Source organism: Stomoxys calcitrans, chromosome 4 (genome assembly GCF_963082655.1).
Source record: "Stomoxys calcitrans chromosome 4, idStoCalc2.1, whole genome shotgun sequence".
Classification (NCBI taxonomy): Eukaryota; Metazoa; Arthropoda; class Insecta; order Diptera; family Muscidae; genus Stomoxys; species Stomoxys calcitrans.
Window position 1 is genome coordinate 127,606,422 of NC_081555.1, and position 5,663 is coordinate 127,612,084.

Genomic DNA, 5,663 nt, shown 5'->3' on the forward strand with positions numbered 1-5,663 from the left:
TTTTATCTCTTACACATTCTCCGCACAAAAAACTAGATCTACAAACACTTGCCGGAGCACTTGGGTTGCTGATAAAGAAACCTTGTTTACACGCAATGGAATATCTGATTCAGATCTGTCAGAATGCCGCTCTTCTCACCAGGACCACCTCCATAAGGGGACAAAGATTCTAACCTTGCGAACGCATAATTATATGCTGTCTTAACAGTGCCTTTGGGGTTGTTATCGCAAGGTTCATTCAAATCATCATCTTGTGTTTAGGCAACCACCGCCCAGAAGCCTTAAGGTGGACTTCTGGATCTGGAGCGAGAGGTTTAGCGCTACAAGAGATTATGTAGTGAGTGGCGGATATCTTTTAATCTCTTAATGGTGCTTTATTTGACGTCTTCATGTGTGTGTAAAATTTCATAAAAATTGGTTTAGATTTAGATATAGCTCCCATATATATGGTTCACCCGAGATGGCCTTTTAAGGCTATAGAATCCGCAATTTTCGTCCTATTTTGCATGAGACTTTTAAATTGACATTCCAATACGTGCGCAAAATTTCATTAAAATCAATCCTAATTTAGTAAAATCCAAAAATTTGGTCACATCTCTACAATATAGGGCGTGAGATGTTCTATTTCATGTCATGTTTCGATATAACTCCTATATAATCTTTTATCGGATATGGCCTCTTAAAGATGTGGAAATCCAAATCTTTTGTCCTATGCTAGGAAAATCTTGCAAGGTTCTAAATTGCTTTTTCAATTGGCATCCAAATTAAAGTCTGACTAGATTTCGAGATAAGCTCTACATATAAAAAGTACTACCTGCACGAGGTGGTGTAGGGTATTATATAGTCGGCACCGTCCGACTTTTGCCTTTCCTTATTGGTTTTCTAGTGTTTTCACCAGGATTCGAACACTGGCATTCAGCGTCGTAGGCGGACATGCTAACTTTTGCGCTGCGGTGACAAGTTGCCGTATAATCTGATCCCCCGAAAAGGCTTCTAACCCGCCTGGAGCTTAAATTTTTGCCAAATCTAGCAGAAATTTACAATTAAGCCGATTACTGACATAGCTGTATGTCTCTAGTGGCAGGGGGCGGTGTAATATCTGCCCCCTCTTTTCAACTAACCTTGTATGTGGTACACATTTGCCCTTCAAATAAACTTGTTTGTGGAAATATATCGCAGAATTCATGGTGGTAGGTTCCTAACATTCAGCCCGCTCGCACTGAGTACATTTTTAATTGTTGTTAGTTTTACCTACGATACCACTGTGCATTTGACAAATCAATTAAGTACTCGATGCAATTGTGATAAGGTTTCAAGTGTGCCTTTAGTGTTTATCACCTACAATAGAATATAAAAAATAAAAACTCAATCAACTGGAAAGTGTTAAATGCACTTTGGTTTACTGTTGCGCCTCATAGATTTCTTTTAAATATATATTAAATAAAAATTATTTTAATCCGTTTGAACGAACCTTGTATGCCCTCCATTTGTTGACGATATCAACCTATTTCTCTTTATTAATGTTCAATTGTCTTAAGGATTATTGCTATTAAGAATTTGGTAAACTGACAAAGAAACAATTAATGAGTCAAAATTTGCCAGGTTAGGTCAGGTCGCATCTTGGGAACCCAATCTTTGGGAACCCACCATGGATGCTGCGAAAAATTTCTTCCAAATACTACCACTAAATGTCCCATGAAGATTCCATTAAGGAACAGGGGATACTTCTCTCATGTGAATAAATGCAGTCCGATGAAAGTTTAAGTTCAATGATAAGGGGCCTCCTTTTTATGCCGAGTCCGAACGGCGTGCCGCATAGCGACCCCACTTGGTAGAGAAATTTTAATATGGCAGAATACTTCACAAATGTCGCCAACATTAGGCGTGGATAACCACCGTTTAAATTTTTTTTTTCTGATGTTCTCGTCGGAATTTGAAGCCAGGCGTTCAGTGCCATAGGCGGACATGCTAACCTCTGCGCTACGGTGATACTGACTATCTCTAAGTTGTGGTTCCATTTTCTTTATATGCTCGGTTGTACAGGGCGTTTTGGGAATTGAAACCATCCATTTCGCCTTATCTCCATTTACTGCCAAAGGCTTCAGTAACTACTTTCGATCTATGATCTATGATATCGATGTCATCAACTTAGGCGAATAGCATGTGTTCTCTTGTGACTAGTGTGCCATATCTATTCACATCTCTATCTCGTATAATTTTCTCCAGCAGGATATTAAAGTGATCACACGATAGGCTGTGTCTGAAACCTCGTATTGAATGGCTTGGAGAGATTTTAATCCTTTCGGAGAGGTTTAAACTTTCACACAGTACGCTCGAGAGTATCTTGTATGCGATGGGGAGGAGACCTATTCCACTGTAGTTGGCACATTCCGTCTTGTCTTCTTTCTTGTGTACGGAAGATAGTATGCTGAGGTTCCAATCATCGGGTATGCGTTCTTCTAGCCAGATTGCGCAGATTAGCTGATGCATACGCTTTATCAGCGTGTCGCTTCCGGTCTTAAATAGTTCAGCGGGTAACCCCTCGGCTCCTGCTGCCTTGTTGTTCTTTAGTCGGGTTACTGCTACTTTGACCTCATTCTGGCTAGGAGGTAAACATTCTATACCATCATCAGGGATTGGTTCTGCGGTATCCTCTTCGCCGCCAACGTCGGACACTAGCAGTGGGGTAAAATGTTCTTTCCATATTCTCAGCATTTTAACTGTGTCAGTTACCAGTTTTCCTGTTTTATCTCTGCAGGAGGATGTCCCTGCATCAAAGCCAACGGTTTGATGTTTAATTCTTCATTCTGACTCCTATACATCAATTTGACTCCTGTACATCGCTCACACTCACGTCTTTTCATTTCCTTTTTCTTTCTGCGGAATAGACGTTTCTCCTCTCTCCTTTTTTCCCGATACCTCTCTTTCATCTGGTGCGTAGCTACTGATTGCAGGGTTGCTCTATATGCCGCATTCTAGGCTTCATCAGCATCTCGACACTCTTGGTCGTACGATGGGTTTTTTGGTGAAGGCTTCCGGCACCCAAGTTCGCGCCATTTTCCATGGAGTGGGCAATAGTTTGCCACTGCGCCACTATATCATCGGAATAAGGAGTGCTTTCATCAATCAGTTATGTCAGTCGAGTGGAGAATGCCACTGCCTTCTGTTGTGTTTGCAATGTCCTTTTCAATGTCCAGCTTCCGTGAAGTGTCAGATCGTACTTTCCTCGCCGTGTTCAAATGGGTGCGGAGTTTTGCTGCAACAAGGTAATGATCCGAATCTATATTCGCTTCACGGATCGATCGTACATCTAACACGCTGGATGAATGCCTTCCATGTGTCACAACACGAAAGCCATGTGGCTTTGTGAATATTTTTATGTTGAAGTCTGGTGCTACTAACAAATGCTACTAACTTCCATGTTTTTTGCCGCGGCGAAATCTATCAGCCTCAACCCATTACTGGACGTTGGACTGTTGGACCAAAGATGTCTTCCTTCCCTACCTGCGCATTAAAATCTCCCAGAACGAGTTTAATATCATGGTCGAGGCAGCGGTCATATTCTCTCTCTAGGCGCTCATAGAAAATATCCTTGGTCTGCTCGTCCTTGTCTTCCGTCGGGGTATGGGCAAATAAGGCTGATGTTGTAGAACTTGAGTTTTATGCGGATTGTGGCTATCCTCTCATCCACCGGAGTAAAGGTGGAGGTGTTTTTATTTTGCACGTACGGCAATAAAATTAAGTTATTAGGGTCCGCGTCAGGACTATATGGCGGATGACTCATCAAATCGATGTTTTGAATGCTCAAAAATGCAGTTGTTTGAGCCGATGTTGTAGAACTCGCATTGTAGTGGTGAAGAGTGATTTGTCTTCGGCTGTTGGTTTTCCTGATTTCTTGGCAGACAACTGGAAAACAAGGGGTTGTGTACCACTAAGAATTGACTGTTCTGGGTTGTTCTAGTGGTACGATTGCGAGAAGTTTTTACATGGCAAGATAAAAACTTCTCGGCAAGGTATTACGAGGGGATAATCACTTTAAAATTTTTTTCTCGCCTGGATTCGAACCCAGGCGTTCAGCGTCATAGGCGGATATGCTAACCTTTGCGTTACAAATGCCTCAATTGACATCTTAATACCGTCACTGGCCTGCTGTTTTCAGCTGTTCGCGTGAGACCACCTTTATTAATCCAACTTGGCGTCAAGCCAAGAGGCGAAATACGACCGCTATGGTGGTCCCCAATACTGGTTGGTCTAAGGAAAGGCTGCAGAAAACTCTTCAACAAAGCGAAACAACAAGGGCACCACACGTTTGGGGCGTCTTTAAAGCTGAGCTAAAAAAAATATAATGGCGAGCTGAAAAAGGCTCAGAACAAATCCTGGTGGAATATTGCAACTCCGTAAAGGATACATCTCAGGCGTCTATGCTAAGGAAAACCCTGTCCTCGAAATCTATTACGGTGGGATATATTCAGAAGTCGGAGAATGAAAGGACACACTAGGGGTACTCGTTGATACACATTTTCCGGGAAACCCTCCGAAGGGCAACATGGCGTCGGAGTTTATTGGAGAAATTGTGTGTGAGTAGAAAATCCTTTGGGCAATAAAAGTTAGGACTCCTTTAAGTCGCCAGGCCCTAGTGATATATCACCGGTTGAATTATAAAGTGTGTTCGATAGATTGGCTCCTTGGCATAGAGGGATATACTCTGCTTGTATCAGGATGTCGTAAATACCTGTGGGATGGAGGGACACAATGGTCATTTTCTATCTAAAAACAGGAAAACCTTGCCTTCATGTGACGAAGTTTTCGTTCATGCTTTATGCTGAAGACACTAGGGAGGTTCATTGAACATAAACATATCACCTGTTTCGCAAACAGCATGCATATAGAAAGGACAAGTCCACTAAAACATCATAAAGGGTTCTCTTACTGTCAAGCAATATACAATGGTAGCATTTCATTGCTTTCAATAATGCAGAACCGACGCCAATATTGAATGAGCTGGAGGTTCTAGGCATCGACAAAACCATAAGAAAGTAAATTAATAACTTATTTACTATAAAATGCATAACGGCAGGCTTTGAATATATAGATCTTAACAGATGGGTCGGCAGGGGAACTCTTCAATGAGGTGTACTGTCTCCGCTGCTTTGCAATATATCTTTTAACAATATACTATTGTCTGATGACGTGGCAATTGCGTTTAGTGGAAAGTTTCCCAGCACTTTTACAGATATACTTCAGAAAGCTCTACGTGCGATAGCGAAGTGGGCTACCTAAAATGGTCCAGGCGTATCTCCCAGAAGTAATTCTTTTCAGCAGGAGATACAAGTTGCCTACAGTGGCAGCTGTCTCCTTGCGAGGATAGAATGTTCTATTTACTGAAAGCGCAAAATACCTTTGGGTTTTGTTGGACAGGATATTGAACTTCAAATCCATCATCTTGGAAAAGGGCAAGATAGGCAACTCTTGCCCTATATACCTGCAATAGAGCCATTGGCAAAAGTTGGGGGTTAGAACGCGTGTCATGCATTGGGTATACACTGCAGTTGTCAGACCTATAATGGTATATGGTGTTGTTGTCTGGTGGACGGAGCTTCAAACCTACCTACACCTACTGTTCAATACTCAGCCCGATCTATAGGATGGCTTGTTACTACATA